General features: G+C 35.7%; 1 protein-coding gene and 1 non-coding gene across 6 annotated transcripts in view; both read right to left on the bottom strand.

Moving 5' to 3' along the window:
* FHIT (fragile histidine triad diadenosine triphosphatase) overlaps positions 1-22,866 on the bottom strand; it is a 1,391,990-nt gene that overhangs the window by 893,548 nt on the left and 475,576 nt on the right. The gene's annotated exons all lie outside the window — the stretch shown is intronic.
* LOC113257306 (U6 spliceosomal RNA) lies at positions 7,311-7,417 on the bottom strand. The gene has a single exon (XR_003316920.1). It is a non-coding gene; the product is annotated as a U6 spliceosomal RNA (small nuclear RNA).

The raw sequence follows: 22,866 nt of genomic DNA on the forward strand, positions 1-22,866 counted from the left end.
CCTGTAAAAATTAACACAAACTTGGTTCTTAAAACAACAGAAATTTATACTCTCACAGTTCAGAAGCCAGAAGTCTAAAATCAAGGTATTAATAAAGCCATGCTCCCTCCAGAGGTTTGAGGAGAGGTTCCATTCCCTGGCTCTTCCAGCTTCTGATGGTTGCTAGTATCCTCTGGCTTGAGACCACATCACTCCAGTGCCTCCATGGTCACAATACCTTCTTGTCCATGTGTCTCAAACTTCCCTTTGCCCTCTCTGATAAGGATACTTGTGATAGAATTTAGGGCTCCCTGGGATAATCCAGGATAATTTCCTCATCTCAAGATTCTTAACTAAATCACATCTGCAAGGACCCTTTTCCCAAATAAGGTCACATTCACATGTTCCAGGAATCTGACACAGATACTTTCATAGGGACCATTTTTCAGCCTGACACATTGGCTCAAAGTGACATAGCAGGACATAGTGTAGACGAATACAGATGTAGGACTTGCGGACTCCAGAGTTCATGTTCTTTCTGCTCCATGTGCTGTCTTCCATCAGATTGTGTGACCTGTCATCCCTGCCCCTCCTCACACCTCATACTAAGAGAAAGTCTGCCCTACCATAGAGTAAGATCAATATTCTGGACCCTTTACTCCAGCTCCATGGACCTTTCCAAGGAGAGTCTGAAAAGGTTGAGCTGCCCATTAACACACTTCATCCTGCACCTTGGCTTCCTTTTGCAACACCTGGTCAGCTTCCTAAACCTAGTTTAAGAACCACACTAGAGCACCAAACAGCCTTGCTGACAAGAATTATTATATCCTTCCTACTCATACTAGTTTCTCAAAAGCCCCTACAATTCTGTAGTATAATAGAAGAAAAAATATGAAATATCATCCTCTTTCTTTTTTCTAGACTCGCTATTTGCTGTGACTTAGGGAATGAAAATGGACAGCTGAAAGAAACCATGCTATATCTCCCAAACTGTCCTTGAACATTCAGTTTGAAGGTTAGTCACTTTTTTGCTTTTTGTCAAGAGATTGCTTGATGTGGAAAAAATAGAAAATGTGATATTTCCATCTGTCTAACATGTGGGGTCAGTAAGATCTACAGGGTTCTTTTCTGTACACATACTTTCCCCTTCCTTCTAGGAACCATGATTTCCATCCACATAGATTGCCTGGAATTCAATCCATCCTCTCTTTTCAGTCTACTAGAGTTACCATTATACTGTTTCATATAAGACATGGAGACTTTGTCATTTTATAGGCCAATTTACAAACTCTTCCCCATTCGAGTTGTCATCAGAATAATATCTATATGCATCACAAACCCCACAAGACAATGCTTTTACTTTTACTTAAATAGACATGTAGTTTCTAAGAAATTAAGAAGAAAAAGGGGCTTTCATATTTGCCTCACTACTTACAGTGTCTATCGTACTTCCTCCTCACCTGAGGAGTCACATTTTCCATTATTTCCTTTCATCCTGAAGAACATCCTATAGCATTTCTTGTAGGATAGGGTGGTCTGCTGACAATAAATATTCCAGTTTTTCTTTATCTGAAAGCAACTTTATTTTGCCCCCTTTCCTGAAGTACAGTTTCATTGGATATGGAATTCTGGATTGATAGTTTCTATTCATTTCAGCACATGAAAGATACTGTCCCACTGTCTTCTAATTTTTATTGTTGTTGAAGGTAGGTTGGTATTTTTTCGAAATGTGGTTCCCTTGTTGTATGTTGTATGTTGTTTTTCTCTGACTGCTTTCAAGATTGTGTCTGGGATTTTCAGCTGGTTTATTATCATGCGCCTCAACATTTTGAATAGGTAAATATATCTCTTTCACCAACTTTGGGAAGCTTGGGGCCATTATTTACTCAAAAAGTTTTTATGCCCCATTCTCTATCTCCTTTCCTTCTGGGACACTAACTACCAGTATGTTAAAATTCTTGCTATTACCCCACAGGACCCTGAGACTCTGGTTGGGGTTTTTTAAATCTTTGTTTTCCCTTTGCTCTTCATAGGGAAAACTTATATTTATCTATCTTAAAATTCACTGGCTGCTTGTAGTCTGTGTGTTCCAAGGGTCAGCCAGTAATCTGGGTAGAATTTATACTAAGAATCTATGGTTCTCTCTGTCTGCCTTTCTCCTTTCTGAAATTGCCCCACCACTTTCTAATAGCTACAGTCACCCCAAACTCTGTACTCTGGTTTTTCTGGCCAGAAAGACTGTGGTTTTCCCACTGGAATGTTTTAGCTACCCTATACAGTACTGACTACAGTGTGACCTCAGGATGGGAAACTTGACCCATGCCAATCCCCTCTTCCAGGTGTCAACTCCTCTCCAGAGGCTACCTGCCTTTTTTTTACTCTACACATACAGAGAATTGATTTGTTTGTTTTGTATTTTGGTCAGAGTTTATAGTTGGTTTCTGTGGAAGTTTCCTTGATTGTATGGGAAGCAGAAATCACTATTTCTTATGTTTTAACTTTGTTATGTTTTCTACATTAGTCCTGACAAGTTCAGTAATGTTGCATGAACAAATAACTCCTAGAACCTTAGGGGTTTAAAAAAACACAAAGGTTTATTTCCTGACTTATAACTCATGTCCATTTCCCAGATTAACAAGGGCTCGTGTCATCCTCACTTAAGGACACAAGCTGGTGACCTTCACTATCTACTGCTCATCCTGACAAGGGGAAAAGGGGAACATGGTAAACAATTCACTAGCTCTTAAGGTTTTTGCCCAGAGCCGACTTATATCACTTCAGTTCACATTTCATTTGTCTAGAGCAAAACATGTGGCCTCACTTAAATTCAAGTGGGAAAGGAAGTGTACCCATTCGATTTGCCCAGAAGGAGGAGAACTAAAATATATGTGAATGAGCCTGAAGGCTACCATCATGTCATCTCATATGGATTTTTTCACTTTCACAAGGTCAATCAGTCAATTTATTTCCTCTATGTATTGTGCCTTATATAAGAAGAACTTCCCCAAGATTATAAGATCCCAAGGTTATGAGATGTCCCTTATATTTTTCCTCTAATGTATTTAAATTTTTTGCTAAAAGCCATTTAGCTCACTAGCCTAACTGGGGCTGTGTGTGTGTGTGTGTGTGTGTGTGGTAATATGTCTAACATGTTTTTCTACATGGATAGCCAATTGTCCCATTTACTGAAAGGACATCCCCCCTCTATCAATTTAATATTCCAATCTTATCAATAAAATAATTTTATGTATATATGGATCTGTTTTAATACCCCCCATTTTAACGAATGATGTATTTGCCTGGTATATAACCCCACAGTATAAATATTTTAATTTTTTAGTAGGTAAATACCCCATTATGATTCTTCTTTTAAAATAAATCTTGTCCATCTTTCTTTCAAAAACTATTCTAAAGTATAGTCTTTTCCCTTTTAAAAACTAGAAGATGCTTATAAGGTCCGTTAAGAAATCCTGTTGGGATTTTGATTGTGATAGTACCGATTTTAAACGGATGTGTCTTCCCCATAGGGAACATGGTACTTCTCATATACTAAGGTTTTCTTTTTAGGTTTATTGGTAGAATTCAAGATTTTTTATATAGTTACTGTGCAGTCCATTTTAGTTTACTTGTGAATCCTACAGTTCTGAGGTCCTCATAAATGTGTAAGAACTCTATTGATATTTTACTGGGATCTTACACATAGCTACCTCTCTGAACTTTATCAGTTTTAATGGGTTTTCAGTTGAGTTTAAAAAAGACAATTATATATTTTTAAATAGCACTGGTTTATCTCTTCTTTCCAATATTTATACATCATATTTAATCTTATTACCTTTTCCCCTTAGCTGGATTCATGTTGTACAATGGCTAGCACAATGTTGAAATAGTTACAGCAAGGGCAAGCATACTCATCTCATTTGTGGCAATAAAAGGAATATTTCCAATGTTAACATTGTATAATGTATCTTGCTATAGAGGCCTCTGATATCTTGTAATATGTTGTATAAATTCATTCTGTTCCCAACTTACTGAATGAGTATTGCTTGTTTGTTGTATTGTTTAATAGAAAAGGGGACTCTATATTTATTAATTCACTACTTTTATTTTCTGTGGATTGATTTTGTTACTCTCATTTAATCATGAGAGCTCCTGGGGCGCCTGAGTGGCTCAGTTGATTAAGTGTCTGACTCTGGATTTTGGGTCAGGTCACGATCTCAGGGTTTTGAGATGCAGCCCTGTGTTGGGCTCCATACTGAGCCTGAGTGTGGAGTCTGCTTCAGATTCTCTCTCTCCCTTTCCCTTTGACCCTCTGCACTCTCTCTCTCTCTCTAAAAAGAGAGGGAGAGAGAGAGCACGTGCTCTTGGGGCTATTAATTTTCTGCTAAATACAGCTTTGGTCATTTAAATATATATAGAGAGAGTTGTCTTTTTTCTAACACTTTGTTACTCCAGGTTTGATTTTCAATTTGAACCTGTAGTTCTTTTTTTTTTTTTTTTAAAGATTTTATTTATTTATTTGACAGAGAGAGAGACAGCCAGGGAGAGAGGGAACACAAGCAGGGGGAGTGGGAGAGGAAGAAGCAGGCTCTCAGCGCAGGAGCCTGACGTGGAGCTCGATCCCAGAGCTCTGGGATCACACCCTGAGCCAAAGGCAGATACTTAACGACTGCGCCACCCAGGCGCCCCTGAACCAATAGTTCTTTAAAAAATTCTTGTTTTTTCGTTGACATTACAGTTTTTCAAGTTGTTGAGCTACGTATTTAAACTTTTATTAATTTTTAGTTTTATTTCATTGTAGGCAGAGCATGTAGGCTGCAAACATTTTATGTTTCATAATACGGTTTTCTTTGAGGTTTAATATATGATCAACTTTTTTCTAAATGCTCATGACTCCTTAAAGTACGCTTTTTATTTCTAGAGAACAGAGTTCAATAAATATTTATTAAATCAGCTTTATTAGATTAAAATACTCTATGTATTCTGTGTTTATCTGACCCATAAAAGATCAATAAAATTGTATTAAATCTCATACAACAATTTTATTTTTATCAAGCTTTCCTTACATTTGTAACAGCCTTTATTTCATATATTTTGAGGCTCTTACCACATCAATGAAAATTCAAGACTATTTTATCTTCATTGTGAAGTCTCACTATTTGAAAGAAAATATAATCTTTTAGATCACCTTTAATATTTTCACAGTCTTTGACTCTATTTTGTCTAAATATTGCCAAGATTACTTTTTCATTTGTTTTGCTTTTGTCTGATACATCTTGTCCATCTTTTTTTATTTTTGTTTTTTGTTTGTTTGTTTCTTTTAGTCATAATGAGTCCTCTTTGTTTTAGGTATATCTCTTCTCAGTAATCTATGGTTAGATTTTGCTTTTTCACTGAAAGAGAGAGTCTTTGTATTTTAATAGACTAGTTTAATGATTCTTGTATAATGATTCAACTTCAGAAAATGCTTTCACACCCACATTTGTTCTTCGTATCATGTAAGGTACATGGGAAATGTCATTCCTATTTTACACATGAGAAAACTTAAAACCAAACTGGTTAAATATATTTCCCACAGTTATTTGGGTAATATGTGGCAGGGATAAGATTTAACCAAAGGACCCCAAAACTAAAGCCATGGCTTTTTACAAACATAATATACTTTTGTTGAACATCAATGTTCAGATGGACTAATTGGTCAAATTATCTGCCTTTTTTCAAGTAGGTGAATTTACACTAGCGTTGTCGTAAATGATATATTTGGCTATACTTCTGTGATCTTACTTTATGCTTTTTGTAGTTTATGTTTCTCTGTTAATTTCTTTGCTTCATATACTTGGCTATTTAGGCCAGGTGGCACATTCTTTTCTCTCTGCATTGATTTGGAAGTCATACCTACTTTCATTTCTAATAGTGGTAACAAGTATGCCAAAAAAGAATATTAATATTTGTTGAATGCATAAGTAACTTTTAAAACTTTCAAATACTTGAAATCATTGAGTCCACTCCTGCTAAAATATTTATCACCATTTTATTTCCAGACTCCGTAAATGTGATCTTGGGTTTTGTTACTACTTAGTATTAAATACTGAAATATTAAGTACTTTGTATTTATTAAAGCCTTATATTACATATTTGTCTTTCAAAAGTATAGTTTTACATTTGCATTCAGTGTTATAATTCAAGTTACAATTGTTTAAATCTTGCTTATGTTTAATTAGTTACATTATTAATAATCAGTCTCTTAACATTTATATCTCTGTTTCAGAATTCTTAAATTTGATTACTCTCTCAGTTGCCCGAACTAGTGCTTCCTAAATCTTAGTGCATGTAAGAATCTTCTACGAATACTGTTAATATAGGTTGCTGCGTTCCATCCCCAGAGAGTCGGCTTCAGGAGGTCTGGGGTAGACCAGAGAATCTGTACTTCTAACTGGTCTCCAGATAATGCTGTTACTGGACTCAGAACTTCCCTTTGAATAGCACTAACCTGGGCTACACCCTTAAGCCATTTCCCTAGTGAAGAGGTGTATGCTTTCTTTTCTGTTGTGTACTTGAGAATCTCTTTCCGTTACTTTTACTAGTAAAAGACAACTTAGGTATATTTACCTTTCTTCAGTACCCTCTCCCAAACTGTTCCAAGCAAATTTTTGTAGATTTTATAAGGTAAATTGTTTTCTTGCCCACCTGCTTGAAGGAGTTTTTCTTTATTCTTGTAATTAAAAAAAAAATTGCCAAGTTGTAATAGTATAGAACCCTTTTCATTAATGTTGTCTAGAGTACGAAAAACCCTTTCAATTTGCATACTGAGGCTTTTTTTGCTTTTGTTTTTGTTTTAGCTCGGAAGAGCTTTTATTAATTTTTGATTACTACTTCTGTTCCAATTGTTTCTGTCTCAAGAACATCCATAATTCTTAGATTTGGTCTAGTGTTTAAGTCGATGATCTCTGCTACATTTTTAATCTTCTCTATTTCATTAATTTAATTTTTTTGTCCTTTTCTCCATTTTGACAGAACTTACCAATTTTTCTTCTACATTATGATATATATGTATTTTTAAATGCTGATTTCTTTTCAGCTTCTAATGCAGATTTTCATTCTGTATTGCATTTTGGTTTCTTTATCATGTTTGCTTGATTAGCCTATCTCTTTTTCCAAACCATCCTACTTTCTTTTAGCTTATTCTCTCATTTCTCTTTTTGTTTCTTGAGGATTCCGAAGATACCAAACTTCGAAATATCCTTTCATGTTCCTGTGGCAAATCATTCTGGGAGATCTCTTACTCTGAGATTCAGAGATACTGTTCCTTCTTTCTTGTCCATCAGGATTTTTTTAAAAATACAGGATGCTTCATGAATTTACATGTCATCCTTGCACAGGGGCCATGCTAATCTTCTTTGTATCGTTCCAATTTTAGTATATGTGCTGCCAAAGCAAGCACTATCCATTATGATTTTTAAAAAATTAGTTTATCATGAAAAAGCCAATATTTGCCAAGAAAGAGATGATGACTGTCTTTACTTATGTGTTACTTGAATCCCCTACAAATGGATCATAAATTGGTTTCCAGAATTCCTAATCCCAATTCCCAGTCTCTACAAGCGATTTTGTAGAGCTCCTTGGGATGCTATAGAATCTTCTAGCACCACTGCCTGGATCTATGTCCAATCTGAATATAAAAACAGTAATTCACAGTACCCTCTTTACCTTCAGCATAGCTATAGTTCTTTAATTATGGCAGATATTGACAAATATACTTCCAAAAACATTATTGTCCCCAAGAACAGGAGGCAGAACAGTGCCCTACATCCTATTCCCTAAACTCTGTGAATATGTTAGGTTACACGGCAAAGGAGAATTAAGATTGTAGACGGGATTAAGGTTGCTAAACCTCTGACTTTAAAATAGAGAGATTACCCACTATGACACTCGTGGATCTAAGGTAATCACAAAGGTCCTTAAATATAAAGAGAGAGAGGCAGAAGAGGTAGAGCCAGTGATGCAATAAAACAAAGACTCAACTGGTCATTTCTGGCTTTGAACATGGATGAGGGCCACAAGTCAAGGAATGTGGGCAATTTACAACCTGAAAAAGACAAGGAAACAAATGGCCCCCTAGAGACTTAAGAAAGAAATTTACCCCAACCAACACCTTGATTTTATCCCAATGAAATCCTTTTCAGATTTCTGATCTCCAGAACTTAAAAATAATAAATCTGTGTTGTTTTGAGCCACTGTGTTTGTGGTGACTTATTACAACAGCTATAGGAAACTAATAAATGACATGCCAACTACTATTTGTGTTCTTTACGTCAACACAGAGATAGAAGTCTGCGTTAACAGTATGCTTCAAACAGCACTTATAGTGTATAGGAATTCTCACTCTTGTAATTAGTCTTTGCATGTTTCTGAACCAGGGGAATGGGAGCAACTAAAAGATTAAAGGTCTTTCCTCTTTCTAGACATAGCACAAGTGCTCCATGAGTTGAAATTGTTCATTTCAGTCCCACCAAACTTCCAATTAGTAGAATCCTCTACAGGAACTTAGAATAGCCTTGACGACAATAACTAGGTTTTGACGGTAGTAACTTTATGCACACACACACACACTACTATCCAGGCATCAATTTAATTTCATGTATTCTTCAATCCCTTCTTGGTGAAGGTGTTGATCCTCCTACTTCACTCCCTTATGAGTGAATGAAAACTTAAGAAATTATACCTTTATATAAAGTGAGAATTCTTTTCTAACTACAAGAATTCTTTTTCCTTTAACTAGGTAGAACCAAGGCCTATCTATTTTACTTTTGCACAGCACTATTTTTCCTTGGGGAACGAGTAAAAGATCACATTTTTAAATGTTTCTCTCTCTGGATAGGAGGCTAGTAGGAGCAAGATTTCCATATGTTTTGATTTGCCCAAGTAGGTATTTCTCTACTTACTGGTCTCTGGAAATCACTGTGTTTACTCAAGATTTAACTCACAAGGCTAAATTCATGGGTAAATATTAAGAGGGAATTGACAAAGGCATATTAAGTTTTAGGGAATAAACTATACTTTTCTAAAAGAAACACATTATTACAAAGTTGACACAGAACAGCTTTCTGCCTTTCGAGTACCAAAGGCCACACGAACAGCCAACACACTTCACTTGATCTTGTCCTGCAAAATTTCTGCACAGCAGATAAAGGGCCAGAGCAACACAATTTAATAAATAACACAAACTCATTCATCCATATGTACTAGATCTTAGGCCATCAGGCTTCTTATTGCTTCTACTATAAGAATCATCTTATCCTTGCATGCTGGACACAACTGTTCTGAATACATAGGTCTTTATCTGGGCCAACACTGATTGAGGGGAAGGGTCCTCTACTATTAGTCTGCAAGAGTCTAACATTTCCCACCATTACAACCATCAGACAAGACAAAGCCTTTTTGTCTCCAAGAGGATTAAATCAAAACACAGATAGATTGACCTTGGAGATGAGCCATTAGTCTTTGTGAGGTAAATATGAATACTTGATGGTCTTATTTAATAGAGCTGCAAAGAATACCGAGGAGATTAAGCAAGCTCATATGGGAAAGACCAGAAGGCAAATGTGAGAATCATAAGGACATGGGTAGGACATAGGACACGAAGATGCTGAATTTTCTCTGAGCATGATCCTTCCCTGGTAGAGCTAACTGGTGGACTCCTCAGAATATAGATATTCTCAATAGTGTTAGCCAATGTGAACCCAATATGAAAGAAAATGAAAAGCATCATAAATCTTTAAAAACAAATACATATTTTCATTTTCATAGATACCAATGACACAAGTGGTTAAAAGCATGAGCTCTGAAGTCAAACGGTGAAGGTTCAAATCCAGGCCTGGGCCCTCACAAGAATATGATGTAACTTCTTTATGCCTCATTTCCTGCATCTGTAAACTGGGGATAATACTGTTACCTCACTGGCTACTCCGGGAGCATCAACTATGATAATGCATGTAAAGCTCCTAGCACAGTCCTAACCTCTACTAAGAGCTGAATATAACTGCCACTCCTGCTAAGGAGAGGCTGCAAAGCATTCTGGGTAAGAATAGGACTCTTGAATAACAAGACTGTCCAGGCTCTGCCATTTAATAGCTGTACAATCTTGGGTAACTTATTTAAATTATCTGTGCCTCACTTTCCTCATCTATAAAATGAGAGTATTAATAACAATTATATCAGTGTTATCTTGATGATTAAGTGAGGTAATGTTTGTAAAACATTTAGAAGAGTGTCTGGCACATAATGTGTTTGATAATACATTATTCAGCTCTCTTGGTTTTACAACTGTGATCGTGGTAAGTCAAGGGCTCTATAGTGATACTCTGGGGGTCTGTGTGGTGGAGTGGTGATAAGGAAGGTATGACCCAGCCTCACTCTGTATTCAAATAGAGCTCTTGGGCAAGATTTTCTTTGAGTAAAGGGTCCTGCTATTTAAAAAGAAAAGAAAAAAAAGAAGAAGAAGGAAGGATGGAAGGAAGGAGACAGGGAAGGGCAGAGAAAGGGAGGTGAGGAGAAAAAGAAAAGAAGGAAACAAACCAGGGTTCTATACCAAGGAGCCCTCATATAAAATATCTATATCAGTCTGGTTTCTACAAAATATTGCATATTTTTATATGCATTATCTACCAGGTCATTTTTTATGGTTCCTTGTAGACATAAAATTCTGTTTCTTAAAAAGTGAATTTTAGTAAATTCAAATTTTAAACATACAACTTCTTAAACTTCTTTAAGGTTAATAAAAAATCTCAATAATTCTAATTTAACATTCGAATCATGAATATTCACTACAGTCAAATGAATAATAAATCACCCCTGACTTCAAGTGCTTGCCATGGAAAATTGCCTATTTCCTTAAACACGCAGAAATCTGTTTTTAAATTGTTTTTTTATTATTTTTGCTCTCGTGATGGTTGCTCTTCAAAGCAGCTAGGAAAATGTGCCATCTTCAGCATTAAGGAGCTAAAGAAGAAATGATTAAAGCAAAATATGGTGTCATTAACAAAAGGAAAGAGACAGTCCATGGATCAGAAGGCTGGGTTCTGGGACACATTTTTTAAATGTCACCAGTTAAATTTATGATATAAAAGGGAATGTTCCTTAGTCATTCTGAGTATTGTTATCCATTTGAATAATAAATCAAAAGGCTCTTTATCCATTTATGGCTGAAATTATGACCTTAGACAGGTTACTGATGTGATTTACCCCACTGATGCCAATGAAACGAAAACCCAGTGAAAATATCACGGGATGGGCTCCGTGGTCTAGAAAATTAGTGAGGCTCGGTAGAACAAACATTTTGAAGGGAAAGTATAAAACTGCAAATACTTATGGCACCATTGTATCAGTGAGCTCATTAAGATTTCTTTTAAATAACTACCCCTTCAGCCATTGTTACACAGAAATCCAAAGTACATTCAAGCTTAAGAAAATTGTCTATTTCATAATTTGATGGAAGGACATCACTAGTATTTGGCCCCAGATTGACTTACTAATATTTTACCTTTAAAGACTCATGCAGTGTGATTCCATTTATATAAAATCTAAAATATGCAAAAGCTAGAGTGATTAGAAGTATGTACATTGATGATAAAATTAAGAAGAAATGCAAGGAAATGATTATTGCAAAGGACAGGATAGTGACTACCTCTAATGTGGTCAGAGAGAGGATTAAGATCAGAGGAGGTTTGCGGGAGACTGTTGGAGCACTGGCAATAGTGTGCCTTGACCTGAATAAACCTTGACACGGGTTTTCATTTGTAATTATTCATTAAACTGCACATACATGACGTACGCACTTTTCTTGTGTCTATTATATTTCACAATTTTATTTAAAATTCCCTATTCTGAGGTGACTCTCCAGTCTATTATATGGGTCATACTTTATACTAAAAAAGTATTAATTGTTTATCTGAAATTCAAATTTTACTGGGCATCCCATCTTTCATTCTTACCCCAATCAGAAAAGCACAGTTAGATTACAAATACTTAAAAAGAAGAAGAAGGCAAAATAAACCACAGACAGATACAATGCATTCTTAGAAGTCTTGGTTATTCCTGTTTCATATCCTATTCATATGATAAATTTGTGTTTCATGGTTTATGAGGCCCCTGGGATTCTCGTATCCAGGGACTATAAACAAAAGTAGGTACAGAGATGCAAATTACGATTTGCTTATAGGAAGGCAAAGAAGCTGACCTTTATAAACACAACCACACCTAAGAAAGGAGAGCTTCAAGTCAAAAACAAATCTGAAAAAAAAAAACAACACTTAATTTTTCTTTTTTTTAAAGCAGTGATTTGCCTTTTGTTATGTGCATTTGTTTCCACAGGAAAGGAAAAGACAATCAACTAGTTAAAATGGGTGCTATATTGCTCCCTTATACACAAAGAATTACACATCTGTCTAACAATACTAACCACTCTGAAAGATAATTATGGATCAATGCTTTAAAAAATATCCTGAACTGCCTCCAGAAATGGCAAGGAGAATTCAATTAAATTATTTGTAAAAGGCAGAGTCTTTCTTTCCTATCCATCTGCTACTTGAAACAGGATGACCTTTCAAATAGTGCTTGCGGTTCTCAAAGCAAACTCTAAATAAAGAAGTGGAGTGTGTTTTTTCTCCCCCCTCTCCACCAGGTTCAGCATAGATAGAGCATTTGTACTGACATTCTACACCACTGAAAAGAATGCAGATTTGGCCTCTGGAACATAAAAGAGGCATTTTAGGAATATCAATCAGGCTCTGTCCCATGCCTTCAGTCCTGACATTTGTCTTCCATCAGAAAGGTGTGCTGTTTCCAAGATAAGGGTTTGGGAACAAGCTACACGAAGTAATTTACTCCCTGGAGAAAAACTGGAAACCCTACCCCCAAACAAATAGGATAAAGTACACGTTAGTGAAGAGCCCCTGTTTAAGCTGCCTATGGCAGGAGAGCTAATTCAAAAAGGTCAGATATTTTAGTAACAATAGACTCGAAACAGACCTCCCAAAGGCTTCTCCGTAGGCCTTATACTATCAGCTAACAGGGGGTATTGTGAGACTATTAGCAGTGCTTTCTTCACCAAGTCTATTTTTTTTCCCTTGGTTTATTGTTGCTCGCCCTGCAGCTCTTCATTTTTAATATATTTCCAATTTGGTCTATAGTGTCATTTTTTCTAACAATCAGAATTCTAAAAACACATGCAATGTATTTTTCTTGATAAAAGTACAGCAAACACTTTTCAAAAAGTTCAAAAAATGCAAAAAAACCAAACAAACAAAAGATAATCTTTTACCACCCCACGCACAGAAAACCACTGCAGTCTGCTGTGTCTACTTCCATTCATTGTAATGCATGAATACATCATAAAATTGCATCATAGTATGTGAACAACTGGAATCTAACACACTGAGCAACTGTTTTATGCATATCTTTCTATGCCATCAATGGAAATTCATCCTATATGAATTTTCATTATAACATTGTAATTTTGTAAGTGTGTCTGTGTGTGTACATAGTTGGGATATAACTTATAAGTGAAATTATTTACATATTCAACTATTTATGAATTTAGAGATTTAGCTTTTTCATTAGTATAAACAAAGTTGTACCAAGCATCGAATACACGTCTTTGCAATTATTTCCTTAGCATTACTTTCTAGAAGCAGTGTGGCAGCACAGGAAAGTATGATGATAATGAACATTATTTTAAGTTAATATGGCCAAACTGCGCTCCAGCAAGTTTAACAAGGTATGTACACACTCTTGACAATACCCTATACTCTGTGTAAGATTGAGAAGTATCAGTCTTGTGTTCACTTGTCTGAGCAAAAACTCATCATTGCTCTAATTATCATTGCTTTGAGTAACTAATGAGCTGAAAGTTTTAGTGGTGTTTTATATCGCCTCCTTTGTAAATTGCCATTCAAATATTTTGCCCACTTTTTAAAAAGATTCATTTATTTACTTTTGGAGAGACAGCACGTCCGCGCACACCTGAGCGTGTGAGTGGGGAGGGGGCAGAGGGAGAGAATCTTTCAAGTGGACTACCCGCTGAGCAAGGAGCCTGACTCCGGGCTCTATCTCACAACCCAGGAGATCATGACCTGAGAGGAAACCAAGAGTTGGACGCTCAACAGACCGAGCCACCCTGGCAACACTTGTGCCCACTTTTTAGTGTGGAAAAAGCATTATCTTAAAGTACAATACTGTAAGGATTTAACATACATACATAGACATATGAAACAGAAAAAAAAGCTACAAATAATAATTATTTTAATTTTAAAAATTAAAATAATAAAACCTCAAACTTACATATGTTAACAAATATGTTTATTTAATAAATAAATGGGTGTCTGGTGCCTCATTCAGTTAAGCATCTGCATTTGGGTTAGGTCATGATCCCAGGACCCTGGGATTGAGCCCCACGTCGGGCTCTTTGCTCAGCGGGAAGCCTGCTTCTCCCTTTCCCTCTGCCTCTCCCCCTGCTTGTGCGCTCTCTCTCTCTCTCTGTCAAATAAATACATAAAATCTTTAAAAAAATAATTAAATAAATTAAATAAACGTGTCTACACACACACACACACACACACACACACACAAAATAAATCAGTACTTTTCCCCTGCCCTATTGCCAATCCCATTTTCCCATAACTAATAAAAAACAAAAACAAAAAATAAGAATAATTACTTGTCTATGTTTCCACAGGTTTCTCTAGCTTCATACAAATATATACAAACATAGAATTATATATAGAACCATTCTTTTCTTTTTCACTTAAATGAGCTCAATACTTTTTCAGCTGGTCCAAGCAAATGACTATTCACCAACTGTATCATGTACATGTTGGATATCACGTACAGAACTATCTAATTATTCTCATTCATTGAACAGTAGAGTTATAAATATGGCCAACAATTTCCCTATTAATGAGCTTCTTGGTTAATGTTTTCTCTTGCTTTGTTTTGTTTTTGCCACTAAAACAATGCAACACACATCTTTGACTATACATTTGTATCCAATAGGTTAAAGATTCCCAATAGTAGAACTACAGGGTGAAAGAGCAGGTGTACCATTAATTTTGATAGATAATGCCAGACTTATCAGAATATGAAAACATTCTACTTTCTCTTATGATTTGTATTTCTATGATGACTGCTGATGAAGTTGAGCAGATTTTCATGTCTATTGTTCATTTAAATTTTCCATTTTGTGAATTACTAATTAGTATCTTCAGTCATTTTTTTTTCAAATATGATGTAAAACTTTAACTCATTAGTATAGAAGAGTTTCTAGTTTTCTAATATTTATATTGTTAAATGCTATAGACTTATATCTTTAAATTATCTAAAATTTATTTTTTTCAATTTTATGGTAAGAAATAAGTGTCTATCATTTATAACTTTCAAATGAAAAGCCAACTTTTACATCATTTTTTATAGAAACATCCATTTCCCACTGAAATAAAAAGCCACTTATGCTAAATAGTTCATTATTACATACTTGGATCTGTTTCTGACTTTTTTCTATTCCAACGTCAATTTTTATCATGGCCAATAACATATTGTTTTAATAACAGCTACTTTACACCCGACTCTTGATTTCAGTTCAGGTCATGATCTCAGGGTTGTGAGACTGAGCCCTGCACCAGGCTCCCCACTGAGCATGGAGCCTGCTTAATATTCTCTCTCCCCTTCTTGCTCTGTTCTTCCCTCCCTACTCACACATGTACATGCGAGCACTCTCTCTCTCTAAAAAAGTAAAAACAAAAAAACCCCCAAGACCCCAACAGCTTTCTACTAAGTTTTAATGTCTAGAAGAAAGAGTAAAAATAAAAAGCCATTGCAATTGTGACTGGAATTCCATGAACATATGCAGGCTTTTAGGAAGAAATGACATTTTGCAATAGGATATACTAAAGAATACAGAATGACGATTTCCTTTCTTGTTGAATGTATTACTAAAGATTTTATATTTTTTATGTAAATGAAAATTTTCTATTTCTTTGTAACTGGTTATTGAAGGTATAAATATGCTTTGACTTTAATATATTTACCTTGCAGTCATCCAGCTTACATGTTTTCTTAGTCTGTAACAGAGTCTTAAGTTTGCTAGGAATATAATCATATCATCTGAAAATGGATAACAGATAACTCTGTTTAATGTTTTCCAATATTTATATTGCTTAATTTTATTGTTTAATTACATCATGTAGAACCCACAACATAGTACTAAGTAACAGTGTTGACAATAAATATTCCTCTGCATTTTTCCTGGTCTTAATAGGAATGGCTTTTATATTTTCACTGTTTAATGTAATGTTATGGTAGGTTTTGTGAATATATTTTATTATGTTTAATTAACATCCTCCAATGCCCATTTTATTTAGAAAATTATTTGAAATTTCCAATAAATTTTAGCAAATTATTTTTTGGCATGTGTACTGGGTGGAAATTTATGGCCACTTAGAATCTCAGATGGCCTTATTCTGAAATGGGGTCCTGGGAGATGTATTTACTTAAGATGAGGTCATATTGGATTAGGGTGGGCCCTAATCCAATGGCTGCCATCCTCAAAAGAAGAGAAAATAGAGGCAAAAACAGACACACAGGGAAAACTCCATGTGATGACAAAGACAGAGATCAAAGTGATATGTCTACATGCCAAGGAACACCAAGGACTGACAGTAACCACTTGAAGCTAGAAAGAGGCAAGAAGGGGCGCCTGGGTGGCACAGCAGTTAAGTGTCTGCCTTCGGCTCAGGGCATGATCCCGGCGTTACGGGATCGAGCCCCACATCAGGCTCCTCCGCTATGAGCCTGCTTCTTCCTCTCCCACTGCCCCTGCTTGTGTTCCCTCTCTCGCTGGCTGTCTCTGTCTCTGTCGAATAAATAAATAAAATCTTAAAAAAAAAAAAAAGAGGCAAGAAAAGATCACCCCTTATAGCATTTGAAGAAAGCATTACCCTGTCGGCACCTTGATCTTGGACTCTTAGTATCCAGAACTGTGACAGAAAAAAATGTATCTTATTTTAAGCCACCCTGTTTGGTAATTTGTTACAGCAGCCCTAAGAAACTAATACAGCATGTGTTGATAAAATCATATCATTTTTATCTCTTAATTTGCTGACATGATGAATGGTGTGGATAAATTTCCAATTTGGAACCAGTTTATAATTTTTTAAATAAGCCAAATCCAAACATTTTATTATATTTTCATAAGCAGATGGAATTAAGTTGCTATTTTTAAAATCATATACATGCAAAAATGAAATTGGTATAAAATATCTTTTTAGAGCTATTAATATCAGGTTTGGATATAAAGTTACGCTGGATTTGTACTATTACTTGAGGTCCCCTACTTCTTTCTCTATAGTGTTAAATTGTTTGATAACCATAAGGAGTATCTGTTTTTAAAGCTTAAATTTAATTTAGCTGTAAAACCATCTGGGCCTGGGGCCTTTTTTAGTGGTACATCTTTAACAATCTTCCACTTTTTTCTCTGATTATTATTAAAATATTTGACTTTTCTTCTGTGAATATTGATAATGTATATGTTCCTAAAGAATCACAATTTCTTCTAGGCTTTCAAATAAATGGCAATAGAATTTTTTTTTCAAACATGTGGTAGTACCAGTATCGACTGGTAGAATTGACCAGGAAGCTAGGAGGATACAAACACCTTTCCTCCTACTACTATATGTGGAGTGAGTCGAAAGGGGACATTCTTCAAAGAAAGAAAAGAATCATTCTTCAGTCAAGCGTATGGAAGTAGCTCTTATCACTGGCAAGAACCTCTAAACAAACCCATACAAAATGTTTGCATCTGAATCATCAGGTATGTATCACAATAAAATTTAGATAGTTGGTCCTCAAATTATTAGATACTTTCCTGGAGTCTTAGCAAAGCTCTGCAGAAATTTTCTTGACATTTCCATTAAGCTACAATAAAGTTCCCATTTTTTGAAACACTTGACAACACAAAAAAAGAATTATTCTTCCCTCACACCTGCACACATTTAAAAATATCTCCAACTTATCTAAGAAACAATTTTCTCTACAACTCTCCCAGACTTCATACTCATATCCTTTTATTCATAGCAGATGGAGGAAATTAGAGTAACACATTTGCTCCAAAATCATTAGTGTTGCCTCAGCACTTCCAATCTAAAATGGCATTTCAAGGGGTTATTGTTACGTGGATCAAGAGTTTGCTCTAGGCACAAAGAGACATAAAAACCAATTTGAAACTTTTTTTTTTTTTTTTTTTTTTTGCAATGAGCTTTTGCATCTTAATTTCTTCAACATCATTCCAGTTGGATTTTAAACACAAATCAAGTGGGAGGACAGAGTGGTCCGATTCAGTCATGGGTCATACTTTGTTCCCTGGCCAGTCCTCTGACAAATTATTATAGCTGCTTCTGGAAAGCATACTGACCACCAACTCGGGGTAGTCTGGAAGACTGGGAAAATATTTTTACCTCTCAGATATCAGCTTGCCTTTTAGCCTCCTGAAATGCCTAAAACTAAACTAGGTAGTGAGCTTCTGATGACAGCCATTCTGTCCCAGAGAGAAACAATCCCTGGCTTAAGAAAGACCAATTTGCAAGTATTTCTTTAGCATACACTGTAGTAAGTCCACCTTAAAAAAAAACAAAAAACAAACAAACAAAAAAAAACTTTTTTAAGTTTAAGATACTTCACACCTGGAAAATACAATCTTGTGTAGACAAAAGAGCAATCATGGAGAATGATACCAGTTCTTTCTATACTGCATTACAATTTTCAAGCTACTTTCATGACATGTCTATGTCATCCTCATAAATCTATAATGAATGCAGGATAAAAGAAGAAGGAGACATAAACATAGTGGTCTTGAGATGAAAGTGACATTAAAGACCATCAATAAACCTCTTTTACAGGTAAGAAAATGGAGGCCAAAGGGGAATGAGGACCTTTGCCTTCTTGCACGGCCATCCTGCAAGGCTAAAAGAGTGAAAGCCAGTCACCACAAGAGTTACAAAAAAGAGTCATAAAAATAAGACAAGGAAGAGAAACATAATGGGAATAAAAAACACTAATTCTGATTTAACATATTTTCTTAAAAGAAGAAATTCTGTTGAATTAAATCTTAAAATTCAATATTCATCTCTAAGGGCCACTTGGCTATGATGGTTTTATGCCATTACTAGATTCCTTAGAGAGAAGAGCAATTTTAAAATTCATAGTTTCCAGTAAATATGTGCAAGCCTTGAAGAACATATTCGTACAGTTGTAAATAGTATACACACATACACACACAAAACTTAAAAGTCACTATTATATAACTATTGAAAGGAACCTGAATATTCCATATCTCAATTAAGAAGTTATTCATGCATTTCCTATACACCCACCCTTCACTCACCATCTACTTTCCCACCGCAGCAAGGACCTAGTGGATTATCTTAATATTGTGACCTCTCTATCATACAATAAGGTTTTAAAATAATCTTTCCTTTAAATGAAAATATATTACCAGTACGTATTTTCTGTGACAGCATTCTCAAAAATATATGTCAACAATGCAGAGGCCAGAGTCCTAATATCTTTCATACAATAGACAATAGCCATTTTCCATGACTCAATCCAGAATATTTTTTAAAATCTAGATCTAGGATATCATAATTCAAGTAAAAGGCTGTATTACAGAAAAGCACAAACATAAAAAACATTAGAAGTGGAATCATCATTTTAAAAGGAAGAAATTTAGAGCGGTGGTGAAAGATCGTATCAGGGTTAGAGGACTGGAGGACAATCTCTGTGTCAGAATACACTTTATTGTCAGAATGCACCTCGACATTTTAAAACTGCTGTTAGTCACCTTTTAAATGTCTGAGAATAGAGAATGTAAAACACAATGTCTAACGCACCACAGAAAGTTCTATGATTCTCCTCAAAAAAAAAAAAGAAAAAAAGGAAGAACAAACATCTCTATTTCCATTCCGGATCTGTACAATATATGCTTGCCTCCCATTTGCTCTGATTCATTTACATTTTGCTGAATTCTGTTTTTGTCCATTTTCATCTTTCAAAAGATTAAAAAAAAAATCAACAACAACAAAAAGCCCTCAAAAGATGCTTTCAGATGAAACTGCAAAGAAAATAAGTACATGAATTAGTGAAACAACATCCAAGTTTATACAAATGTGGCAGTTAACGTCTTTTCTCATCTTGTCCGAGAATTAATTGCACTGCTGAAATTAGACATCAGCATGCTCCATGCAGACAGGAGCCCAAGCTGGAAGCAAACTCTTGGAATAATAATATTGCTTCCTGATTCTTTTCATATGGCTACATTTTTGACATTTCCTTCAATATTCTACCCAGTTGCAGTAGGACTAGGACAAAAGATTTCTCTAGGCATGACTGGCACATCCGTGGTGAGTGGCAGGAAATGGCAACAGGCAACAAGTCCCTCTAGGGGCTCCAAAAAGCCCACAGGCCTTCTACAAACCTTATGCATACATGCTCTAAGGAAAGCATATGAAACATGGAAACTATGATGACAATTTCAGTCACCCAACAGACAATTCTATGATCTACTATGACTTTATAACACCAATCTTCTTTTTTTTTTTTTAAAGATTTTATTTATTTATTCAACAGAGATAGAGACAGCCAGCGAGAGAGGGAACACAAGCAGGGGGAGTGGGAGAGGAAGAAGCAGGCTCATAGTGGAGGAGCCTGATGTGGGGCTCGATCCCATAACACCGGGATCACGCCCTGAGCCGAAGGCAGACACTTAACTGCTATGCCATCCAGGCGCCCCTATAACACCAATCTTCTGACACAGAGGAGACTGACAAGCTTATATTCTCTTCCTGCTCCTCGGTCTCCTTAAATGTTTATTGAGGGTTTTTACACATGGATGGAGATGACCTTCATATAGTATTTATTTTAACCTATCCAAGGACAAACTACAAATGGTTAAATTTGACTACAGTGGAATTTTCTTGGTTATTTTTAATTTGACTCAAATCACCTCTATGAGCTCTAGAACTTTCTCCCAGACCCTGGGAGATGTCAGGTGTCACTAATCAGAGTTAGCCCATCTTGTAGTCAGTGCAGCCCAAAGTTCTGCCTGCAACATAGCAATTAGAGTCAAGTCTCTTCTGGAAATGCCAATTACTGTTCTTTGTCTTCCCTGTTGAATGTCTCCCTAATATAAGAATGACATATCATTTTTACTCTATCAAATGAGAAACTACTATTTAAAATAACACTCATAGCTGGCAAGAGTGCAGGGAAAGAAGCATGCCCAAAGATGCCGGTGAAAATGCAAAATGGAATATCTTTTATGGAAAACAATCTGACAACATATATCATGACATTTTTATCCTATGATATTCACTGATTTTATTTGGGGAACATTGTTCCATATGTCTAAATAGTCTTAAAACCAGGCTTTTTAATATCTGTATAGCATTGTATTATATAAATATACTATACTAGACTATAATTTTTCATTGTTTCCAAATGTGTCAACATTTTAGTTTCCTACTTCAGCTACTATAAATACCTCTGTAGAGAACATCTTTATAAATACATTTTTAAATTGCATCTTGTTTAGTCTTCAGGAGAGATTCTTAGAAATGGAAATACAGCTGTTAGCAGGTGTACCTTCAGGTATAATTTTGTCCTAACAACTACAGAATTGCAATCAGCAAACCAATTCCTCAACTAAAATTCCAGTGGATCATCATTTACAAGGAGCAAAATACATGGTGATGAAAGTGACCCTGCTTATTTACAGAGCTTTGAGAATGGGTAATTTCTCCAAGGAAACCACATCAGATAACATGTATGATTGAGGAACAATTAACTCAAAAAGGACAAATCAGGTCCCACCAAAAGGACATTCATTTTAAGCACAGGCACATTCTGCTAAGTTAACTGCCTTCTGTCCTCAAGTAAAGATCCTCTTCTCAAGTTCATTAGTGTGTAAGACCTCTCTCTGAACACATTCTTACAATCACTGGTTTGCATTAATTTTCCTGTCTTTTGAAGACTAATAAGCAGCCCAGGTTTATAAAACGGAAAAGTCAGAATATGGTGAAACATTCTGTCACTGCCAAACCTGGCCTCCCTGATGATGCGAAGGGAGAAGTTACCGGCAGGAAGCTGTTCTAAATGAAGAGATCACTGACTTTCTTAAGTTAAAACTCCGGCTTTCAGAAGCCAATAAACCATAACACACCACTTTTGAAACCTTTCGTATTAGAGAATATTTAAAATGATAACACCCACGGTTGGCAAGGGAATGGTATGTCCCAAAGCACAGCCTTTAGAAAAATATTTCCATGATAACATGAGTTTAGGAAAGAGTGAGAACTGAAGGAAGTTCAAGTTGAACATCTGATGTGCTGCTACAAACGTGACTCTCCATAAGAGGCTGTAGCAAGCAGCATTTCTAAACTTGTTTAACTACCAAATTCTTTTTGCTTTATGTTGCCTTTTGGTTTTGGCTGCTGGCTTTCTGTGGAGCCTCTCAGGGGAGAGCATTCTATGGAACATCTTCAGTAAATGTTTCTCTAAGCCGCAGTTCTCAAACATGTTGGGAAAATTGCTAAAGGTCCCAAAGACCTTTCGTATACGTAGGTTCTATCTATAGATATTTACCGTATCAGAAATTAGAACATTTTCAAAACACTAGTTCATTTTAAAATAACAATAACGAACCTATTACAGGTACACATAAATAATGTATTTTCCAAAACAAACAAACAAAAAGGAATTGGTGGGACACGTGGCATTGTTTCAGAGTATTGAAAATTTTTTAATGTTTGGCTTAATAGAAGACCAGTAGATTCTCATACCTGCTTCTGC

The sequence above is a fragment of the Ursus arctos genome, unplaced genomic scaffold, assembly GCF_023065955.2.
Source record: "Ursus arctos isolate Adak ecotype North America unplaced genomic scaffold, UrsArc2.0 scaffold_14, whole genome shotgun sequence".
Lineage (NCBI taxonomy): Eukaryota > Metazoa > Chordata > Mammalia > Carnivora > Ursidae > Ursus > Ursus arctos.